A 24893-nucleotide genomic window follows, 5' to 3' on the forward strand; every position below is an offset into this window, starting at 1 on the left:
AATCAAGCAGACTGATGGAACTAAAAGCCTATGAAGAAAGACGAATCTACTTTCTCATATTGTATTGTGTTAAATTTACAAAATTTACAAGAAAGTAAGCAAGAGAAACAGCAGGAAGCATGAGCCATTGTGTGCACTGCCAAAAGCTAGAGATCTCACTGAATGAAATACAAGAAAGTGGGTCATAAGGAAGAGTGAAAAACTGACCAGTGAAGCAAACACCATATTGGTTCATTAAAATATGGTGAAAATGGAGTGCAGGAAAGCAAAATATGGGAAAAGCAAGTAAAAGAATATACATGTATAGTGGAGAAGGTACTGTATATTTTTTGCAGGTAAGGGATACTTTTTATATAGCAAAAGAGAAAGAAAGAGGGTTGGGGCAAAAAGGAGCACTAGACAGCAGTGAAGGAGGAGGGTAGGCCATGAGAAATGACACATAAGGAAGACACGTGGGCAAACAGGGTCGGGTCACACAAGAAGAGTAAGATATGGTTGACAGACAGAATAAGAAAGACAAATGTTTGTGGATAAGGTGGGGTGCCAGTAACCCACTGATCAGCCCTGGGGGATTACCACTGTGACACAGTCATTAGTAGTCCTTTGTATGATGCCATTTAATCCATTAGCTCCACTTAGTACTGCAGTAAATGTTGCTGAATGGTGATCTAACAGATCATCACCTGACCATCTACAGCCTCTAAGATATGATCCAGCTCTGGCACAATCAAGGCTGGTGATTGGGTTAGGCTACCTGTCTGAGGTGGGCTAGAATCCTCCACACATGAGACACTCTCACCTTACTCACCAATCCTGGCCACAGTGTAAGCTGTGGCTAATTCATCTGTGGCTCTAGTGGACCATGGACATCTGGAAGAGGAATACAAAACTGGGAAACCTGACATTAATGATGAGTGACCAGAGGTGATTTAACATATATAAATCTGGGAAGTACCACAGATTCCAGTAACCCTGGTGTGCCAGTAGTTTTTGCAGTCTCTTGTGACAGTTGGCCGCATTTCTGCAAGTTCTTTCTTTACTGAAGGACATGAGGGGAAGACAGGCCATCATGTAACATATATGGGAGTTGAGAAATGTGAATTGCTGTACAATGTAGCCATGCACACATGAACAATTAATTTGAAGCCTTGAATGAATCACACAGCCCAACATATTTCTTTAGCACTATCACAATATGTAAAGCAAAACAGATGTGTATAACTTCCCCTTGATCAGGGTAATAGTATACACTTCTACAGTTATTAAAAAGTGAACAGGGGAAGCAACAAAACAGCTGCAGGGAAGGTGACACAGCCATACAAACCATAATTCTGTGTAATGATGCAGAAGAATAAAAGGTACTCACCACATCCTTGATTCACAGCCCTGTGTTCGATACCACATAATTTAGATATGTCATAGAATGACTACCACCAATAACACACCCAATAGACAAATGCCCACAGCAGCCAGTCTGGGAAATGATGGGAGCTATTGATGAAATACAAACAGACAAACACCTGTTGCAAGCTGCAGAAACATGTATCAATTACAGAACTTTATACTACAGATGGCACTATTTACTGTAACATTCTAGATGCCTTTCTTTAACCTCCACTTCCAACATCCAGCGATAACAACAGTGATGCTGACAGTTTTTGCTAGTTTTTGTGTACACTTCTTAAAGGTGAGAGGGATGCCAGATACCACAGACAGCAGAACTATCCGGTCATACCAGGTAATGACCTTCCTGACTCCACTTACAAAGGACTCCAGCAATCACCTCTGATCTCTCCATACAGGAAAGAGAGCATAAGTTTACTTTTGATTTTATGTCAAGCAGGTGCACTCCATGGGGAATGAACTTCAACAGTCATTTCCATAAATTTAATGTAAATGAAGGTGGCAATATGAGTATTGCACCCTTCATATGAGTATGAATTGTGGGTTGTTTTGCATCCTTCATATGAGTATGAATTGTGGGTTGTTCTCTGTAGTCCATCACAGATGTCTTCTGTGCATGTAAAGACAGAGTGCATCAGGGCCAGCCTTAGGTAAACCAATATCCTAGCAAAGGGCTATACGATGCCATCCACCTCTACTCATTAACCTCCCTGCACATCATCCATTTTCTCCCTGGTACATTCTATCCAGATTATACTTTTCTTCCTTTTCTCACATTTTGTCTTAGTCTTTCATTTCTTTTCCACGCTCATTCATTTGATGCATCTTAACTAGGCAAGGCTGTAGTCTGACAATTGTGGAAGAAAGAAATGCATTAACCTGGGGATCCTCGGAAGCCATGAGGATTACAGATACTCTGATGTACATTTTAGAGTTTTCTTAAACAACATTTTCATACAATGATGACTTGAACAAAAAACATGTTTAAGGAAAGCAATGCAGTGTTAAACCTCAACTTTGAATTTTCTGTATACAATCAAAGCACTCTAACTGACCATTACTACTTTGTAATAACTGTGGAGAAAATAACTGCATTAAGCAGGGGGTTAGGGAGTCATAGGGGGTTCTAGATACTCTGAGATGCTGTTTAGCATATCTTAAACAACCCTTTCATTCAGTGATAGCCTGAACAATAATTCTAATTAAGGAAAAAAATTTAATCATACCCTTCATGTTTGCTTTTTACTGTATCCTTTCAAAAACATAACTGACAAGGAATGCACTGCAATAACTATGAAACAACTGAAATAAATGGGGTCTGGATTCCACCAGGATGCCAGATGCTATAGAGATTCGATATGCTGTGTGGGACATTTAGAGATTTTCTAAACCACCTTCTTCATCCAATGATGGCATGAACAATACACATGGTTAAGAATAGAAATTCAGTCCTTCAGCTTTGCTTTCTGCTGCTTCCTTTCAAAACACCTCAACAGACCAAAACCACACTGTAACAATGGGGAGGAAATAACTGCATTAACCCAGGGGGTTTATGTGCTGCTAGGCTCATAGAAGTGAATGAGGATACACAAATTATATTTCGGAGTCGCTCCTCTGCTGTTAGATTGTGATGAAAGTGAAGGCACAAATGGCCAGAGCCATACATTTGAAGTTGCTGCTACTATGCATGTATACAGCAAGTCTCCTCACCACTATCCTCAAAAGATCAAAGACTGGCACTATCTATATACCTCACAGATGTCAGACTGGGTAAAAATGAAAAAAAAAAAAAACAGAAATAGAACATTATATATTTCCAAACAGCATGCCTCCTTACCCTCCCACATGTATAGGCATCTAATGTTCATAGGTCCATAGTGACTTATGAAGCTATGTGGATCTTATGAACTTATGAACATGTGGATTTTTAGAAGCTTGTCCATACATTCCTATGAAGTTTGTAGCCCTTGCAGTTTAATTGTATTTAACATAAAGATGGGTAGAGCATTTACATGTTATGCTTACCCATGAGGGACAAGGGTACTAAACCAGGGGTGAGTTTGTGTTTACTCATCAATTTGTGGGATCTTTATTTAGCTGTTGTACTATGTGACCTGTTGTTCACTGTCTAACTATTGCTGATCTATGTCTAAATTTGACTATTGCTGGTCTCTGCCTACATTTGATTTTGGACTGGAGTTGCTCCTGTATGGTTTGGTTACTTTCTTTTTTTATCTTTACTCTTATAATGTATTTTGTTTTGTTTTAGTTCTTTGTCCATTTTGGAGTTTTAAGAAGTCTTGTCTAGGGTCAGTTAGAAATAATTATTTTGGAGACAGTGAACAAAATCCAGTTAATTAGTGGGAGGAGCTGAGAAATAGCATTCCTCATTAAAACTACAAGCATTTAGTGGTATCTTTATTTAGTCATAGTGCTGTGTGGCTTGCATTTCTCTGCCTAAGTATTGCTGATATCTGTGTGTATTTGATTTTGGATTGGAGTCATTAGTTTAAGGTACTGTTAAATCCATTTATTATCTGAAGTCTTATAGAGTATTTTTTTTTTGTTTTAGCTTTTTGTTCATTTTGAACTTTTAAGATGTAATTGCTAGGGTCAGTTAGAAAATAAGTCTTTTGCAGACCGTGATTAAAATCCAGCTACTTAGCAGGAGTAGCTGAGAAATAGCATTCCTTATTTAATTACAAGTATTTAGTGACATCATTATTTAGCTGTAGTGTTCTGTGATTTGTTCTCTGCCTGACTATTGCTGATCTCTGTCTGTAATTGATGTTGGTTTGGAGTTATTCATTTAATGTTTGGTTACTTACATTTATTAGCTGTAATCTCATGTTGCATTTTATTTTTTGTTTTAGTATTTTGTTCTTTTTGGAGTTTTACAAGGTCTTGGCTATGATCAGTTAGAAAAAGAATACTTTTCTAGACAGTGAATAAAAAAACAGCCAAGTAGTGGAAGGAGTTGAGAAACGGTATTCCTTCTTTAACTATAAGTATTTAGTAGAATCTTTATATAGTTGTAGTGATGTGTGCCTTGCTGTTCTCTGCCTATTGTTGACCCCTGTCTGCATTTTACTCTTGTTGATCTCTGCATTTGATTTTTTATTAGAGTTTCTCATTTAAGATTTGGTTACATCCATGTTTATCTCTGCTCATATTGCATTTTGTTTTGTTTTAGCTTTTTGTTCTTCTGGGAGTTTTAAGAGGTCTTGGCAAGGGTCAGTTAGAAACATAATTCTTTTGCAGACAATGAATAAACTCCTGCTAATTAGTGGGAGGAGATGATAAATAGCATTTCTCGTTTAACTACAAGTATTTATTGGCATTTTCACTTAGCTGTATTGCTGTCTGACATGCTGTTCTCTGTCTGACTATTGCTGATTCTTGTCTGCTTTTGAATATTGCTGATCTCTGCTTCTGATTTTGGACTGGAGTTATTCTCATAAATTTTCATTATTTCAGATTTTCTTTATTTTGCTCTTATCTTGAATTTTATTTTGTTTTACTTTTTGTTCTTTCTGGAGTTTTAAGAGGTCTTGGCTAGAGTCAGAAGAAAATTATTTTTCAGTCAATAAAAATCTAGCTAATTAGGAGAGGTAGCTTGCACCTTTCTGAATTGGGAATTGCTGGTTGATGGCTTATTGAGTCTGTTATTCCAAAAGTGTTTTGTTCTGGTTTAAGCACTTGGGCTCCAAAGCAGTTATTTTACATCAGAAGGTTTCTCATCTATACTCCTGTGGGAGAAGAGGGTGGACTCTACACTTTTGAGCCAGGAATTTCTGGTGATGGCTTATTGTGCCTGTTATTCTAAGTGTCTGTTCTGGTTTAAGCACTTGGACTCCAAACCAGTTATTTTACATTAGGAAGGTGGTTGGTCTACACTCACATGCAGAAAAGGATAGCCTATGCCCTTCTAAGCTGCAAATTGCTGGTATAAGTCATATTGTGTCTTTATTTGATTGGCTAGAGGGCTAGCTTGTTTAAAATTAGAATCTCTGTGCCTGAGGAATTTGGTGACATTTGGCAACCACACTGAAAAGTTTTGCTGGTTTCTGCTAAACTCTATAAAAGCTAAGACTTACACATTACCATATCCACTGTTTGGCAGTTATTTTACAACACTATCTCAGTGTTTCTGTGTTGAATGTCTGCACTTTTTAATATTTTTACAGTCTTTAGTTAAAATGCTTGGTTCCATTTTAGTGAGAGTAGAGGGGACCTGACCTATTTTTCTGGCCTGAGATTGAGTAAAAAAAAGAACAGTGTACTGTTAATGATTGGACACAGAGCCTTGTTTTTTTTTTAATTGAATCTTCTCTGTTATTTAAGCATCACAGTTGCACAATGCTTGACTCATAATCTATGAGCAAGCTAAGACTTAAGTTACCATATCCACTGTTCTGTCACTTGTTCCTTACATTGTTTTTGTCACAGTGGCATTAATTGACTGTGTCTGTATTCAATATCTGAACGTTTTGACCTTTTTTACAGACTTTAATTAGAACTGCTGCTATCCGTGCAGCAGTGCCTAGTAGTGATCTGTATAGATGCTGATATGTTGAAGCATGATTCCCCATTGTAATCTGTGTAGATGTAGATCTCTTGCAGTGTAAGTTTCCCTTAAAATACACTTACTATCTAGACAGAGTTTTTAAACTACTACAGCATCTAGTTTTCCCATAGCTGAGTGTTGCTTATCAAGTTGCTTGATTTATTGACCATTTTATTGGCCATTTCAATATTTAAATTTCTCTCACTCCTCCCTAGTACATCAGTAGCCATGGATGTATACTGCCTGGCTCTCTCTGTGGTCAGTGTGGTTGAAATAGGTATTCTGAGGTATTGTAGCAATTGCTTCATGTACACTAGCAAGCCACTTATTCTTAATAAAACAGTTAAGTATGGGAGAGATGTAAATACACTTTAGTGCTAAAGGCAAAACTTTCTTGTACAGCCAAAACTAATCTGATAGAGGTTGTCAGTGACACTTACACCATGTCTGCTCCACAGGGTGAAGACACTATACATAAAACTAACTATGCTGAGATGCTTACAAGTAACTATCCTAAAACACTAAGACCTCCTGCACAGCAGAATCAGAAAAAGGGTACTCAGCCATTATGTAAACACTCCGTTAAAGCACCACCTTCAGCTACACATGGTAACACTGTATCCAATGCTTAAATTGCTAAGGCTTCAAGGTAAATCATCACACAGCCACATTTCCTGTTCTTTGGTGATTTTATTGTGAAGCACACTGATGTCCCCCTTACCAGACTGAGAAAGGACAGAGTCATGGTTAGGTGCCTTTCCAGGGCTACAATCCATCAAGTCGCACAGGTACTCAGGTCACTGAACCACAGGTACCAGTATGACTCTGTCATAGTTCATGGTGTGTGTCAATGACCTGAGACATACCTTCCTTGACTATGTGAGGTGAGACATGATCATACTCACTTATGTGTCTCAGGCAGGTATGAGCATAGCACTGAGCAGCATGCTACCTTCTCCAAGGATGATGCCATGTTACCAGCAGAAAACGATTAATTTTAACAATTGGTTTAGGCTCTGGTGTCAGTCCAAGGGGGTACAATATTTGATGGCCTAGAATGACATGGTTGACAGCCAATGCTGCTTTGCCGGGGATTATTTGCATCTATCCCCTGTAGGCTTTCAGATATTGGCAAATACCTTTTCCACCCCTGTAGTACCTGTTTTGGGTAATGCCAAACTGATAAATATCCCTGCATTAATGAATCTAAGAAGGAATATCTGAAGGTTGTGCTGCTCAATGCTAGAAGTCTTAACAAGACATTTCACTCCTTGCTAGTCTTTCTTTCCCTGAGGAGTGTAGGCATCTTTGTAGTAACTGAGACATCATTTAAAGTCATGGAGATTATCCCCACTGTGCAAGTTTATAATGCCTTTCATACCTTTAGACCAGCTACAGCACAGAAGGGAGCTAAACATGGAGGAGTCTCATTCTATATTAAAAACAAATTCACATCCAGACTAGTTAAAGTGCATAAGTGAGTGGAATGCATACATGTACAACTCACCATAAATAGTGTCTCTACTATATCCTTGTGACATATGTGCCCCCTCCATGCCCCAGGAGACCCACATTATCTATCTCAATGTACTAGAGTCCCTCACCATTCAACCCAATACGATCTTCATAGGGGATCTCAACCACATCTCTATAGATTGGGAATACTACATCACTTCTAATGCACTAGCCCAGCTATCTCTAAACTTTGTTAATACCAACATCCTAGATCAGTTGGCCCATTCTTCTACCAGGGGTACAAACACCCTTGATCTTGTACTCAGAAACATGGGAGAGTGATGTTCCTCACCCAATGTAATGTCCTCACTAATTATATCTGACCATAAGGCAGTATTGCTTGAATTAAAATTAAATCTGAAGACCCAAGAAAACCAAAGCCTTTAGGGACTATTCCAAGGCTAACCTCTCTCTACTAAGTAACATCATGGCTAAATTCCAAGCATTCCCAAACCCAGTAAACACCATAGCATAAGGTGAGCTATTTACAAAACTCATGTACTGCCCACTCATATTAAGAATAATACAAACTCAAAAGACAAGCCAACCTGGTAGAATCACTATATCAATCGGTCATGCAACAAAATAAAAACAAATGTTGGCCAAGCATAGGAAGAACAAAGCCTAACATGCTAAAAACTACCCTGACTAATCTAAACAGGCAGCTGAAAAGGTTAATTAATACTTCAAAGGCAAACTGTGAAGACAAAATAGCTTCTCAGGCAAAGGATAACCACAACGTTTTCTACAGCTATGTCCATAACCTCAAGGAAAATTCACAATGATTTGCAGAACGTGTTGTAAATGGCATTACCCACATAGAACTGGATGCCATTGTCAACCTTTTGGCTGACAGGTTCAGCTGAAATTTCTCCCTCCACTCCCCACTGATAGTCCAAAGGAAATGCTGCATATCAGAATCCCCCAACCATTACTAGGGAACAGGTCATCAATGCACATTCCAAACACAGCATCGATCGGCCACAATAAAATACCAGGGTGCTTACTAAGTAGCATGAAACATGGCATCTTTGGTCTGCTTGAATGACTTTTCAACTGGAGCTTACAGTCAGATTTTGTGCCCAAGGAATGGAAGATGGCTACAGTTATTATCCTGCACAAAGGAAGTCTAACCACTGATTTGGGTGGCTACAGGCCTATAAGTCTGACCAACTTTATATGTAAGTCCATGGAAAGAATCATCATGAACATGATAAACAAAGACATAGGTAACCTGCAAATGCTGGATCCATAACAGTTCAGCTATGTTGAAGTAAGGTCATGCCTATGAAATCTGGTGGACTTCTTTGAGAGCGTCACCAAATCTGTGGAATAGTCTTCCCATCCACGTGAAGCTGAGTTTATCTATTACCCAATTTAAGCATAATGTAGACCACTGGATGGGGAATAGGAAATTAACATTGAGCCTGGCACCCATGTTCCTTATGGACAGAGAAAATGTTAAATGCCAGGCCCTTAATATACTATTTGGATACAAAATTAAGTTATTGGAGAAACTGCTTTATTCTTATAGGAGTTTGCAGCTTGATAATGTGTTCTTCAGGGAGTCAATAGCTGTGGGAAAGTGTCGAAAGGCATTAGGATGTGGTAATACTCTAACGGGTTACAGGCTGGTTCAATTTTACATTTGGAACTTTTGAAATTGTTTGATAAAATGGGTTTTGAATATATGAGACTTTTAATTAAGGACAATACTAGGAAAATAAATGATTTGAAAAATTAAATTTGCAATATTCCAAAAAAAATTGTGGATGATTTATTATTTGATATTATTCTTCCCAAAATGAGCAAATGTTTAAAAAAATGGCACCCAGTGTGACAATGTGGTTAGATGGAAGGAGAAAAATTCCTATGTGACAAAGAGATATATAAAATTAAAAAGGTTTACCTTGCTCCCAGTGGGAATGGAAAATATCAGACTTTTGAGGAATTTGTACGCATAGGCAAGCTGCTTTTGGAAAGAATAAAGGTGCTCCTTTTGGTTACCATAACAATGATGTAAGTGCTGTTTCTGGGGAAAATAATGAAGGAGCATGGGTGGTAAATAAAGACAATGGTGGCAATAATTTGTACAGGGATTTTTTGGAGTTGCCTCCCCTGTAATGTTACAGGAATATTCCCCATTACCAAGGAGGTCACTCGATTACAAGGTATGGGGGGGGGGGGCAGCGAAGAAATTAGAAGGGTGGTAAATTATTAGGGGGAAGTTTGCACCCCACTGAAGAGGAAGTGATAAGGAAAGGAGGAAAGCAAAAGGCAGGAAAGCCTCAGACAGAATGAAGTAGATTGGGTTGTTATGCAGAATGTCATTTCTGAACAAAACAGATTAATACTTTTAATTACAATGATGTGGTCATTACCCAGCAGCATTTTAGCATTTTTAGGAAGGGGCTAACACTTGTCCCTAATGCAACTTTTAATGTAGTAGATGTTTTATTAGAATTAAAATGATTTATTGCAGAGTTTAATTTAACATTATATTTTGATAATGAGGTGAGTGTGCAGAATTCCGAGAATAAACGGGCTAGTACATTTAATCGCCCTTTGCCCCCATTATGGTATTTGAGAAAATGTGTGAAAAGGGAAATAGAAACCTGGGAGATGGGCAAATTCATCATGAGAGATTTTATAATTTGACTTTTAAACAAAGAAAAGTATTGGATGAGTTGGTGAAAAACAAGGATCTTAGAATAATGAAACCAGATAAAGGGGATGGGGTGGTTTTGTTGAATTACATTGATTATTCTGCTAGGAATATTTGGTATTCCCAAGGTGCACAAAAATTTAATTGTCTCATATTAAGGCCTATTGTAGCTTCCGGGGGATTAAAAACTGAACCATTGGCAACATTTGTTGAGAGGAGTTTGAAATAATTTTTTGAAAACAAGAAACATGTATTAGGAGTCTTACGGCATTGTTTGAATGAGCTTGTTAAGCTAAAGTTTGAAGAGGACTTGATTTTAGTGACTATTGACATTAATAATATGTTCCTGGTTATACCTGATGAGTTGAGGTTGTACTGGTTTAGGGAGACTTTATACTGTGGAATGAAAAGGGACCAGATTAAAATAGAACTCTTAGTCAATGTAATGGACATTGTTTTATACAATTTTGTATACTTTGATGGGGGTTAGTATAAACAAATTAGGGGTGTTGTGATGGATGCAGCAGCAGCATCAATTTTTGTAAATAGAATGCTATGGTTTGGCAAGGTTAGTTGTGTTCTATAGTGAATTTTATAAATATATAGAGTCCTATTTTAGATTTTTGAATAATTTATAATATTTGGAGAGTCTTGGTTGACAGGTTGAGTACAATTTGCATTTATATTAATAGTGCAGTTGAATTTTTAGAGTTTACATTGGATTTTAATTCAAGTAAGATTATTTTTTTTTAGATTTTACATTGAATAAAGGCATTGCAAATTAACATTTCATGAAATATATTTTGAAAAGAAACTTGGTGTAACTGTTACTTACATTTTAGTAGTGCCCAGCCCTAGGGCAAAATTGTAAGATCAGTTTGTCTGTCTGACTAGAATGGACTCTTTTGATTTTATGTTGGAAGTGAAAAAATAAGGGATATGTTAATTGATATAACATATTCTGCAAGTTTTATTGATGAAGTAATAGAACAAGTAAGGGGCAGAAAACAAGGATGTTTTAGACCTATTTTGAGAGACAGATGTTATGTGATCAATAAGAAAAAGGAAAGTAGGCCAGATTTGAGAATGGCTATGGTGTTGTCTTATGATGCTGGTAACAAACAGTTGAAAAACATTATTAGTAGGAACTGGGCTGGTGTTTTGGTAGCTATGAGTTGACTGACAAGCTTGTGGAAGGATCATAGATTGTGTATAAAAGGGGGATATATTTGAAAAACATAGTAGAAGATAATAACAAACATGATGGTGGTGTAACAAAGCTGTCAATGTGTGGCATTTGTACACAATGTAGGTTTATTTTTGAGGACTCATTACTATAGCATCTTATCCCAGGGTTGTGAGGAAGAATGGTCATTTCAGTTGTAATACGGTTGGTGTGATTTACTTGGCACAGTGTATGACATGTGGGGCATTCTATGTTTGGAAGACGGAGAGGGCATTGAGGCAACGAATTTAGGAGTGCACATACGCCATAAAAAAGAAGGATATGAGGAATGCCCTTTATTAACACAGGATAAAATGTAAAGAGTTTAAAACGTTTTAGTTTTTTGTGCTAGAAAAGTCTTCCAAAGTTTTAGGGGAAGTGATTGTGAACCCTGTTTGGAAAAAAGCAAATTATTATGGCAAATCCAATTTAATGCTACCCAATACCCTGGAAATAATGATAAAGTGTCTATTAACAGTGCATTATTGTTAAAGTCTGAAAAGTTGTGAAATGTTTTAAGGATTTTTTTATGATGTTGTTTATCGGCATAGGGTTATATTTATGTGTTAATAAATGTTATATATTTTTTGATAAGATATATAGTTTTTATGCAAACATGCGATTTGTGTAGTATGCCTTTAAATCCATTTTGAGAATAATTCATTATGATTTTATTAGTTTATTAGTTTGTGAATTTGATTGGTTGAATAACTTATAGTATTGATTGGTGGGATTATATAATGGAGGTTTTGAATGATTTACTTTATCTGATGAAGTCAAGTAGTAAATGGACAAAAGTGTTTATTTTTTTACAATTTAATAGATAAAGTTCTACAATGGCTTGAAACCATTTACATTGGCGTAAGTGCCACATTGTATACTGACAAGATGACAGAGTATAGGCTATCAGAATGGATCTGATGAAGCCAAATGAAAGGTGCAGACATGTTTCAGCTACTAAGCACTGCTGCAAAAAGAGAAACTCTTGGATTCAGAAACATGCCTGCTGCAATTGTGCTGAAGCTACTATGGATATGCTTAATAGTGCAATGTGACCAGGTAGTTTTCAATTAACTAGCTTGAATTTCATGCCCCAAACCACTTCTAATTAGAAAACATGTCCACATAATGTAAGGCCCAACAGAGACAGTTTTCAGCAACTGCAGCCAGGTGTGGCTTGAAGAGAAGTTGCAAGCACATTGCAGGTACAAGACTAACCCCGGGATTCATCAAGCTCAGCGCAAGGCCGGCGTTAGGCTTGCACTGACCATGTGGCATGAGGATGGCACAGTAGCACCAAATGCATAATAATGAAGGTGCGCTGCCAACGCAGCCACGTGCACAGGAAAGAAGCGCGAGTGCATAGGGCATGTCGAAGTGCCGCATGGAGGCGTGGAAATGGCAGCTGTCGATGTGCAACCTAAAATGCTTGCATATAACAGGTTGCAAGATAGTAACCACGTCGGTGTCCCTGGATACTGAAACGTATGCAAAGCATGCAAGAAAGTACCTGTGAACACAAAGTGACGAAGCAAACAGAAATGCACGGTAGGGAATAACGGGTCCCTATCTCACAAACAAATGACATGGAAGACCGTGTGGCCATAGTCCAACGCAGTGTAGATAGCCATACCAAGTGGAAGTGAAATGCATCATATGTTAGCGATCCGCCAGTAGGTACGTCCAGCCCAATGGTGAGGGTCACCAGCTGACCCATAATGTGAGGGAGGGTACACAGCTGGGCAGATGTGTCCATAACAAAATACACGAGACATGTAGATATCTAGCGACCGTATGTCCGAATTATATCCCACAAGGCATGTAATAGTCACATACAAAAGGTATGTCCGTATTTTACATACCAAATGTGATAGGAAAAAGAATAAGCATGTAAACAAAACAGAAGGAGCATGCAAACAGCCACAACAATAAGGACACATGTAGGCTGAAAGGAACAGTATTATCTGTTCCATCGACTAGGATTACCACCTGTACCACTTTGCGAGCGACAGTCCCTCCTTGGGCAGTTGTGTCCTGACAAAAACCTGTAACAATGGCAAATGTCCTGAGATTATAGGGCAAAATTATTCCCTATACATTATGTAATAGTTGCATTAAACAGGTTTTCTGTATCTAAATTACATAAATGTTATAAGAAACAGAATAAGCAACTGAACTGTTACAAGAATAAGCTTTGATATAGGTTCATAGGTTCATAGGTTCATACTAGGCTATCTGCCCTAGGGCATTTATAAGCCTAGCCAGAGTATGTTTGGCTTTCGCCACCCATTTTAAGGGTGAAGGCAAGAAGTCTAAGTTCTATCCTGTGTACTGGCTGTGGGTATGTGCCGGCTTGTAAAATGTGATGTGTGTACCAAAAATGTCCCACTTTGGCCAATTGAAAAGGTGGCAACCCTACTCTCGACTGTGGGGAGGTGTTGTCCACTACAGTCGGATATGTGTATGGAATATATCCCATCCTGGACATAGGAAAAGGTGGCATCCTACCAATGAGTACAACAGGCCGCCAAAATCCGGAAGTCAGCGGTACAAGCCGAACTTGTCAAGATGTGTCACAGTCGAATGGGTAGTACCCGGGTATACCAAACATGTAATGAAAGAGAAGTATGTGTGTATACCTATGTGCGTGAGGTATCGCATGTGGAAAGCAAACATGGCAGGGTAGTCCACACAACCATACAGGTACCAGCCACATGTAGGGTATTCAATGTGTTTCTCTGGCTGTGTCATGGGCCAACAACCAAAGCACAGATGCATGGGGTGTGAGGAATCTGTGTGTGGGGTGGATGGGTAATGGTACAATCCTCCAAGGTGATACTGTGTCGTATGCAGAATAGGTGAACCAGAGGTGTATGAGGGAGCAGCGGGCGAAGCTGAAAGAAACACAAACACATGTATAAACAGCTGCAATACAACCAGACAGGCCATACTGTAGAACACAATCCCACAAACAGATGAATATTGAAATGCGCGATACAAATGTATAGATATGTCACAGGCACATACGCACAGATTGGTCCTGATGGAACTGGCCATAACAAATGCAACACACCTGGATAGAACTGGCCATAACAAATGCAACACATCTGGATGCATAATGGACTACCCAGCATCCCCTCCACATCACACAACCCGCTCCCGTACCTGAATGTCCACCAAATCCAGCCATACTTGGCCTACTGGTGTGGTGTAGCCACAACTACACATAGTGACCACTACGCATATGTAGTAGGTAGTGTCACCCTAGGCGGTTGCAGGATTGCACACGACCTCAGCACATTTTCTTAACTCCAAAACGATGTTCAGTATACCTCTTGTTGTGGATCGGTACAATTTTTGGATATCCCTCATGGGATACGTAACCTGTGTAAACATTAGAATGGAAGACAAGAAGTCCAGCCCTGTAGATATCTGGATAGAAGTTGGAATATGCATTAGAGGTGTACGACACTGTCCAGCCCTAAGTGGTCATGCATAACCTACTACCCAGGATCAAACACTTGCCCGTGACTCACGTGTCCCGACACAAATAAGCAGAAATATATTGCACACATTTGCATAGTGGCAAATGGTATAAGGGTGATGAAGGCACTGACGTAAACAGGATAACCCTGATCTACTGTGTGAGGGACACTTAATGTGTGTGTAGGTGTGACCGACCATACCTGTCAACCTCTGAGAGCAAGATATCTGGACAAAGCCGTGAATAAAAGTATACCTGTCAGACTCTGAGAGCAAGATATCTGGACAAAGCCGTGAATAAATGTATACCTGTCAACCTCTGAGAGCAAGATATCTGGACAAAGCCATGAATAAAAGTGGAACAAAGGGCCAAAAGTATGGACAATTTGTAAAGAAATTGAGAAAGTTGATTGAATAAAAGTTTGTACATTGGCATTAATTTCCTGAAGAGTATGAAGTCTGAAACACAAGTGTCTGTCATTACGTTCTGACTGCAGTCTTTAATGACTAGCTGCTGATTTGCCAGAAAACAACAGTGTATTACAGAGGTCCGTACATATTTACAGTAACAAACCTTCACATTTGTTTACTGTACCACTGCATACCTGTAGTTAATTCATGTCCAAAATAATAATCCTCGTATGAATGCATACAGGAAATAGTCAAATGTGAATGGGAACACCCCTCACCGTGGATTATGTATTGTAACCACCCCCACCCATATTATGTATTGCCAACATAAAAATCTGCTGACAGGTGCCAAAAGACCTGTGTCTGTAAACACAGGTAAACCTCTATAAAATGGACAAATGCTGTCCATGTGCTTCGACTGACATTTGAACTCGGTCAGGGCAGTTCCGTTCACCAGGCAGACAAGCCTAAACCCAGATCACCACAGGGACACCCTGACAATCAAAGACTTGTATGTGCCAGGACTATAAGCCTTGGAGTTCTGCATATCCTTCGAGTGATTAAATATGCAGCTTGGGTCCAGAGCAGTAGGGAATAGGGAATATGTAATATGTAGTACAGCATTTTTCCCAGCAGGAGAATGGATGCCTGTGTTGTAAGTGAAGTGGTGAGGCGTATGTTAATGTAGCTATGTACTATGGGTATGCATATAAATGAGTCAGAACACCAATAGTATAGTGGTTACAGCATCCGGCCAACGTGAATGCAGTCCCGGGTCAACTACGACTTCAGCACATATGAGTTAATGAATGCGCGTGTGCTGTAAAGACATTTAAATATGTAAAGGTGAATGTGTGTTTCGCATATGTCCGTTAACCAGATTACAAATATTGTACTGGTACCGTCACAATTAAGAAAGCCCATGTAAGCACAAAGACTTAGTAAACATATGTAACCCACAATAAGGATATGCAAGTGCACCTGCACGTGTGTAAACCGCTCACAGCATAGCAAATGAATGCTGTTTTCTACATGTTTATTTCTATATCTATATATGGATATATATATCTGTGTATAGATATATATCCACAGACTTAAACTAAATAAATATATGAAAGAAAGACTGTATAGACATATATATATATATATATATATATATATATATATATATATATATATATATATATATACACACACACACACACACACACACACACACACACACACACACACACACACACACACACATAATTACATTAATCGATATATACATAACAAACACAGAAACATTTGTCCTTGTATATATAACACATGTACATAAATAGGCTACATCATAGCTATTATAGATAGACATACGGACATGCAAGAAAGGTAAATACACTGCTGCTTTCCAAACCATTGCCCAGAAAGTACCAGTGTGCCAAATCTGCAAGTTCTACTATTTAAACATGGATATAGGTGTCCTTTGCAGGACTCCAAAAAGTGTTGTCTACAAGCAACGGCCAGTAATTATCGACGCAAAGGAAGTCACATCCGCAGCTACAATATAGCTGTACATGCAACAGTAGCTTGTGCAAGGGTAATAACACATGGGTTGACAGAATGTATGACATATGTCCCGATACGTGGAGAGTGGATAGTGCTTAGAAGTATCTTCATACTTTATTATCGCTCACATTAAATATGTCTTATGACTACTGTGGAGGGGTGTCAGATATGGGAATCATGGGTATGCAAGAATGAGCCTAGTTTCACAGGTGTTGGTTGGCACAGATTTATTAGGTCCGCCCCATGGGAGTGATTAATATTCCTATGTGGGTATAGCACACGCCTATATCTTCCAAAAATGAAGAACCCATCTACTGGATATTGTGTAAACCATTGTGGGAAGACGTAGGGACTTATATCAGTGTCATGTAAGCGATTATCATGGATGTACATCCATACGAATAAGATGGTAACCATACCTCTCAACCTTTCAGAATAAGACATCTGGACAAAGGCATATTTAAATAAGTACAAATAGGGACTATGTTAAATATTCCTCTGACAAAGTTATAATGTTGATAGAATAATGGATAATTCATTAGTATGAAAGTTTTGAGGGTTATTAGTTATAAACTACTAATGTCTGTCATTATTATCTAACCTCACAGTCCTTAATGACCTGCCACTAACCTACCAGAAAGGCACAATAATAACAAAGAAGGAACAACATTATAAGTCTAAGTTCAGGACATTTACCCAACATGTGTACAGTTGAGAGGTATGAAGGTAACCCTGTCCTAAATAAATGTACAGAACTAGTGATATCAGGTGGACAAGTGTGAAGAAAGACGGGATGACAAATGACAAAACATGTATAAGTCAAAAGCATGTACCTCGATAAATGTGAATGAATACTTATGCCCTGTGATAGTCAATGTGGAAGGTTAATAGTGTCCCTCAGGGTGTTATGCACTGTCCCCGATACAGTGTCCAGTCTCCCACACTCGCATGTGAGTTCTGCCACTGATGGGCATCGCAAATACCAGCGAACACATAAGGTAGATGATAGCATAATATGTTTGGATTAGCACCTGTTGGCTTTTGTGAGGAACACAACACTCTTGGCAGGTGTGTCCTGCAAAAGGAATGTAATGGCATCTGGACTGTGATTTCTTCTTGTGTGTAGTGGTGTAATACAATGATATATCTTGTATCAGAAACAGATACATGTGATAGGAAACAGTATTATCGACTATACTACTACAAGAAAACTCTGGAGGTATGAAAAGTGCTGAAGTAGTCAGTTCAGTATTGACAGCAGGTATGTGTTGACATGTCAAATGTCACAGCTGTATATGTAATACCTATAGGGCTGTCACTGTTACAAATGATGAAGGTGGGAGCTGCTTTGTAGAAATGTCAGATGTAACAGGTCAAACCATACCTACAGCCATGCATACTCCACAAATAGACATATTAGCACACAGCAAAGCTTAGGCCAGGGGTCATGGAGCCTTGGCCGGCGTGTACGAGTAGAGGAAGTGTAGAACAAAGCAAGATGTCTGCCGAGCTATTCAGCAATATCCTGTAGGGTCTTGCAAGACAGCCCCTAAACTGAACATTGCACAGACAATGTTAGGATATGCAAATTACCCCATTTGTAGGTGAAAGCTATGCAAATGATGTAAATTTGCAATACATGTAACAGTAAGCTGTCCGTGCAAGAGTAGAGTTATGTGCAGAAATGTACTCGGATGTTAACCGAGTTACGTTCTGCAAGTAGCTAAATAGAGCAATGTCAGCTGCAAATAAAGGATGAATTCAGTTTAAGAAGCCTTCCAATGGCCAAATATAAGGCCAGTGGCATTTTTTTCCATTGTAAATTAATAAAACTCTATTTGTCCTCCCCCGATCTCCGGTGTGTAAGCGTAGCTCAGCGGCGCGAAAACGTGCTGCGCTTTTAAAACAAGAGAAATATTTACAATACACATAGACATTGTAATTATCATTAACAGTTAGTTTGCCATGCAGGTGAATGGCAAGCTGAAGACAAGATTGCTACTGGGTACTGGTTGCTATGTGTGGAAGTGCTCTGTCAGAGATGTAACCAAGCATTAGTAGGCAATCCGATGCAATTGAGGCTGAGGATAGTGAATCACAATTTGCCATGCCATATGGGCCAAGCCACTACAGTGGAAGAGTAGGTTAAGGGGACTATCAGAGTAGAAGATACATGACATCATGAGTGTGTATATATAAAACACTGTAATCCTATCGGAGCAATGTGTCACATGTTTGCTGTCAGTTACTCATCAGTAGAAGAGGCGTGTTATGATTTATCCTAGGTACAGTCAGAAAACTGACAGTGTACTCCATGGATATCACTGAAGTGTCATGCAAACCTACTGACAGTGTGTTCACGCCTGTGCCCTCCTGAAAGCCCGAGTAAGCATGTGTGCGCACGTGTCAGCCCGTGTGCGCACGTTGAAGAACAAGTAAGCTAGTGTAAGCATGTTGAAGCCCGTGTAATGTCATGTAAGCCAGTGTACACATTTGTAAGCATGTATAAATATGTACTACACACATCACACACATACTACACACTCTGAAACACATGCTGCCTATACTACACACATCAGTCAAATGGCACATGGATGGATAATAAATCATCAGAATCAACAGTGCTGTAAACTATACTACATTGGTGGTCATAGATGCAATGCATCATGCCTGCTTACATACACCTAGAAGGATATCACACTTTGTGTTAACAACATTATAACATTAATACAGTGCTATAAAGCCACCCTGAGCATCAGCACAATGTTAGTCTGTTCCTGCATCTATGTTACACATTACAGGTGGTGGCACAGGTGTCATCATATGCACAGGGTATGGTGTTTCTTTTCCAGAGCCTGTCATTGAGCCATCCAAGCAACATGTAAGTATGTGTGTGTGTGAGGGACAACAGTGTTTGCATGGCCCAATGTTGATGCAATGTGTGTGTGTATGTGTTAGCCCTAGCTGTTTGTTTCATGTGTGTGTCTGCATGTACACAGTTTCAGCATGTGTCATGCATATACAGGAGGCTGTGGGACAGTCACAGACCATACCTGCCAGGCTGTACAGATCACCATTATTGGCCATGGACACCCCTGCATGCATTCAACGATATTCCAGTTCTGGACCTGTCAATGTATACACATACATTCTTGGGATCTGTATCACAACCTGTGGATAAACGGGAGTCAGCAATGTTAACCTGATTTGCATAGTAGTGTCAGGTAATACATAGTCATATGAGCCATACTCATCCTCCAAAGTAACAACCACTGCTGACTGTTGCTGAGATGTGCACATGACCATTTAAAGGTGCTGTACTATCATTGTTGTCAATGTCCCTTGTAATACCCAGCAACAGAATAACTGGTCACTACACAACTATAACCCAGGATCACTACAACACACAGTATGTGCACTATCACAGAGCCATAGCAGATTTACATACATCAAAGGTGTTCACGTACAGATAATGCAGCACATTCAATAGTGCTAATATCCACATACATATCAATATCTATCTACATTACATATATAGAAACAGAAATACACACACACACACACACACACACACACACACACTTGGCAGGGTTGTGATCAGAACACAGACCTAACTACCTTATCACACTACAGCATTACGCACTTACAGAATACACTACCATCATTACTAGATCACAGCATTCACACAGGCATACGTCCAGCTTGCTGGCATCAGCATCAAAGGCAAAGACGCCGTACAGATTCTACGGAGAGTGAATAGTGTAAAAGCAATGTACTGTTGTCATACAGCGGGAAACTCTCACACACACATGTGGCAGGATTGGGATTAGAGCGCAGACCTAACTACCTTATCACACTACAGCAATGCACATTTACAGAAAGCGTTACCGAGATTGCTGAACACAGCACTCCCAGAGTCATACTTCTAGGTGGGTGACATCATCCTTAAAGGCAAAGACGCCGATAGGGAATGTATGTGGTGTGAGGCATCTAAAAGCATTACCGTGTCCCCAGGCTGCAGGAAACACCCACACACAAGCACACACTTGGCAGGGCTGGGAGACGAACATACACCTAGCTACCTTATCACACTACAGCAATACGCATTTACAGAACGTGTTACTGAGATTACTGAACACAGTACTCCCAGAGTCATATTTCTAGGTGGGTGACATCATCCTTAAAGGCAAAGACGCTGATAGGGAATGTATGTGGTGTGAGACATCTAAAAGCATTATCGTGTCCCCAGGGTGCAGGAAACACACACACACACACACACACACACACACACACACACACACACACTTGGCAGGGCTGGGAGTCGAACATACATCTAACTACCTTATCACACTACTGCAATACTCATTTACAGAACGCGCTACCGAGATTACTGAACACAACACTCCCAGAGGCATACTTCTAGGTGGGTGATATCATCCTTAAAGGCAAAGATGCCGATAGGGAATGTATGTGGTGTGAGGCATCTAAAAGCATTACCGTGTCCCCAGGCTGCAGGAAACACACACACACACACACACGCACACACACACACACACACACACACACACACACACACTTGGCAGAGCTGGGAGTCGAACATGCACCTAACTACCTTATCACACTACTGCAATACTCATTTACAGAACGCGATACCAAGATTACTGAACACAGCACTCTCAGAGGCATACTTCTAGGTGGGTGACATCATCTGTAAAGGCAAAGACACCGATAGGGAATGTATGTGGTGTGAGATGTCTAAAAGCATTACCGTGTCCCCAGGGTGCAGGCAACACACACACACACAGGAACACACTTGGCGGGGCTGGGAGTCGAACATACACTTAACTACCTTATCACACAACTGCAATACGCATTTACATAATGCGGTACCGAGATTACTGAACACAGCACTCCCAGAGGCATACTTCTAGGTGGGTGACATCATCCGTAAAGGCAAAAACGCCGATAGGGAATGTATGTGGTGTGAGGCATCTAAAAGCATTACCGTGTTCCCAGGGTGCAGGAAACACACACTTGGCAGGGCTGGGAGTCGAACATACACCTAACTACCTTATCACACTACAGCAATATGCATTTACAGAATGCGTTACCGAGATTGCTGAACACAGCACTCCCAGAGGCATACTTCTAGGTGGGTGACATCATCTATAAAGGCAAAGATGCCGATAGGGAATGTATGTGGTGTGAGGCATCTAAAAGTATTACCGTGTCCCCAGGTTGCAGGAAACACACACACACACACACTTGGCAGGGCTGAGAGCCGAACATACACCTAACTACCTTATCACACTACAGCAATATGCATTTACAGAACGCGCTACCGAGATTGCTGAACACAGCACTCCCAGAGGCATACTTCTAGGTGGGTGACATCATCCGTATAGGCAAGGACGCTGGGAATGTATAGAGAGTGAGCAGTTTGAAAGCATATTACTGTCCCAAGGTAGACGTAGACAAACACACGGCAGTGGTGTGATCGGGGCAACTAAATATCTACGAAGCACCACAACAACACTACATAGATACGGGATGTGCCACAGACAGTACACCCTGCAAGACAGTCAGCCAATGTGTTCAATGTAGGCATCCATCATGACGTTGAAAATGGACATCTGTTGCCTGGATGTCCACCATCGCTATACAGAATATCAATGGCCATACCCATACACAGAGGCACAAGGTGTCACTGGCCATGCCCACACGCTTAGTATCACACATCCGTTTGGAGTGTACTGCGTGTCCATCTACACAACAGCATACTGGGCATGCTCACACACTTAGCAGTTGCAAAGGGCCATCTTGCATGCACACGGATTCTAAACAAGTAATGGCGCAGTTTGGAATGTACTGTGTGTCCAACTACACAACGGCATACTGGGCATGCTCACACACTTAGCAGTTGCAAAGGGCTGTCTTGCATGCACATGGATTCTAAACATGTAAGGGCACAGTTTGGAATGCATTGTGTGCCCAACTACACAACAGCATACTGGGCATGCTCACACACTTAGCAGTTGCAGAGGGCCATCTTGCATGCACACGGATACTAAACATGGAAGGGCACAGTATGGTATTACTGTCCACACGTACATGATGGCCACTCACATGTATTGACCAGTACACACTCAGGAGCCATCACAGATGTCTCAGGTGCAGATTACAGAGGTACACACCGCAGTCTACAATGTAGCCCTCAGACACCACCATGTCGTTGGACCAGCAATACATCAACACAACACCATGTGACACCTGACCAGTGGACTGTACATAGGTGTACAGCAACTGTGCAGACTACACATGTGCCGACAGGGTTCCATCATGTGTTATGCATTGCAATGATACCACTGTACATAACCAGGTCAGCTCTACACATAACAGGGGCCCTGGGTCTTACACAGCTGTGACAGATGACTGTCGCTGTACACCAACGAGCACACATGTTTGGATATGTTATACATGTAATTGCAGTGGATATGTGCATGGACCACACACACAACACATATGTACATAGCATAGCTTTTGCTGTCCTCCGTGCAGACATGTGGCTACAGCAATCATATGCACGCAAATGGGAGGTGGGTCCATGGCTGTTGAATGCCAACAGTACATGAGGTAGCAATGTTGACCAAGGACACATCCCCTCTGTACTACTTACCCATGACACCCATCATATCATACAACAGTCCATGTGTTATGTATGTCAACACACATGTCCACCAATTGCAATGCATACAAACAGGGCTACATGACAGGCATGTAGGACCAACACACATGTACAAACTGTAGTGTTCATGCAGCTGCCATGCATGTGCAGTAGCTGATGTAAGTAACTCATCTGTGCCGAACTACAACATGCAGTTGCAATGCAGCCCCATCATTGGCACCCGCATATGGCGACATACTGACAGTACAGTAGGATGTACATCAAGTATGGATAGATGTGTGTACATAAAGTGGTGATCCACCTGTGTAGATGGATGTTCGCAGGGTACGGCTCACAGGTGTGTCACACACCATCATACCATTAATTGTGCAAACAGTACGCTATGTTACTGTTACCTGACGGTGAAGACATAATACCTACACAGCGATCAGGTGTTACCAACTGTACGACACTCGACACCTGTAACACTTACATCCTCCCATGTGCATATAGCAGCACAATTGCCGGACATAGCATTGGCACACATAATGCGGCCAATACTGCTGCATGTCTGTCAGACATATTATCATATAGCAGGTGTATCATTCACAGTACTGCCATGTGTGTTTGCATGTGTGACCATATATGCCACATATGGTGGGGAATACATCCCAATTGTGACACACCCCTGTACACTGTTGTAGACATCTGTACATACTGCAGTGTGGAAAGCATGACGTAGGCAGGTGTGGTGTGTGTATCACACACATAAGCTATCCACATGTGTATGACAGTTGGTCTCCACAGTGTGTGTGTGTGTGTGTGTGTGTGTGTGTGTGTGTGTGTGTGTGTGTGTGTGTGTGTGTGTGTGTATGTATGTATGGCTGTCTGGTGCATGGAGTGTGGGTGTATGCTACCATATGGAACACACAGGATCCCAACCCCTCATGTTGATGCAGTCATCTACCCTGTTTATGCCATCGGTCTCAGCCATACTGGCTACCTGTACATGTCCCTTATCTGTGTCGCGTCATGTGGGTGCACAGTACTGTGAGGGTGATGACCACATAGGCAAGTGTCCTCACCTCAACACTATGGCATGTGCATTATAGTGTTGTCGACCCCGTGAGTGTGGGCATGTTCCTGTACTGTGACAGGGTATTACTGCTACACAGTGAGGCCTCATGCTATCGTGGCCTGTAACGTTATCATTGTCCAGACCGCTGTGTACAACCCCTGCACCATGTCAACATACCTGTGATGTGACTTGGTATGGATGTCACATCTCTAGCCACTGTAGCCTATTAAACTGCACACAGGCTGCTGAATCAGTGTATGTGTGGACATCTGTGGTATGTTAGACTTTCCAGCTGTCCGGTTGAGGCTACGTATAGCATGCTGAGATTGCCAT

This window comes from Protopterus annectens, chromosome 3.part1 (assembly GCF_019279795.1).
Source record: "Protopterus annectens isolate FY-2018-M chromosome 3.part1, PAN1.0, whole genome shotgun sequence".
In the NCBI taxonomy this organism is placed as follows: domain Eukaryota; kingdom Metazoa; phylum Chordata; order Ceratodontiformes; family Protopteridae; genus Protopterus; species Protopterus annectens.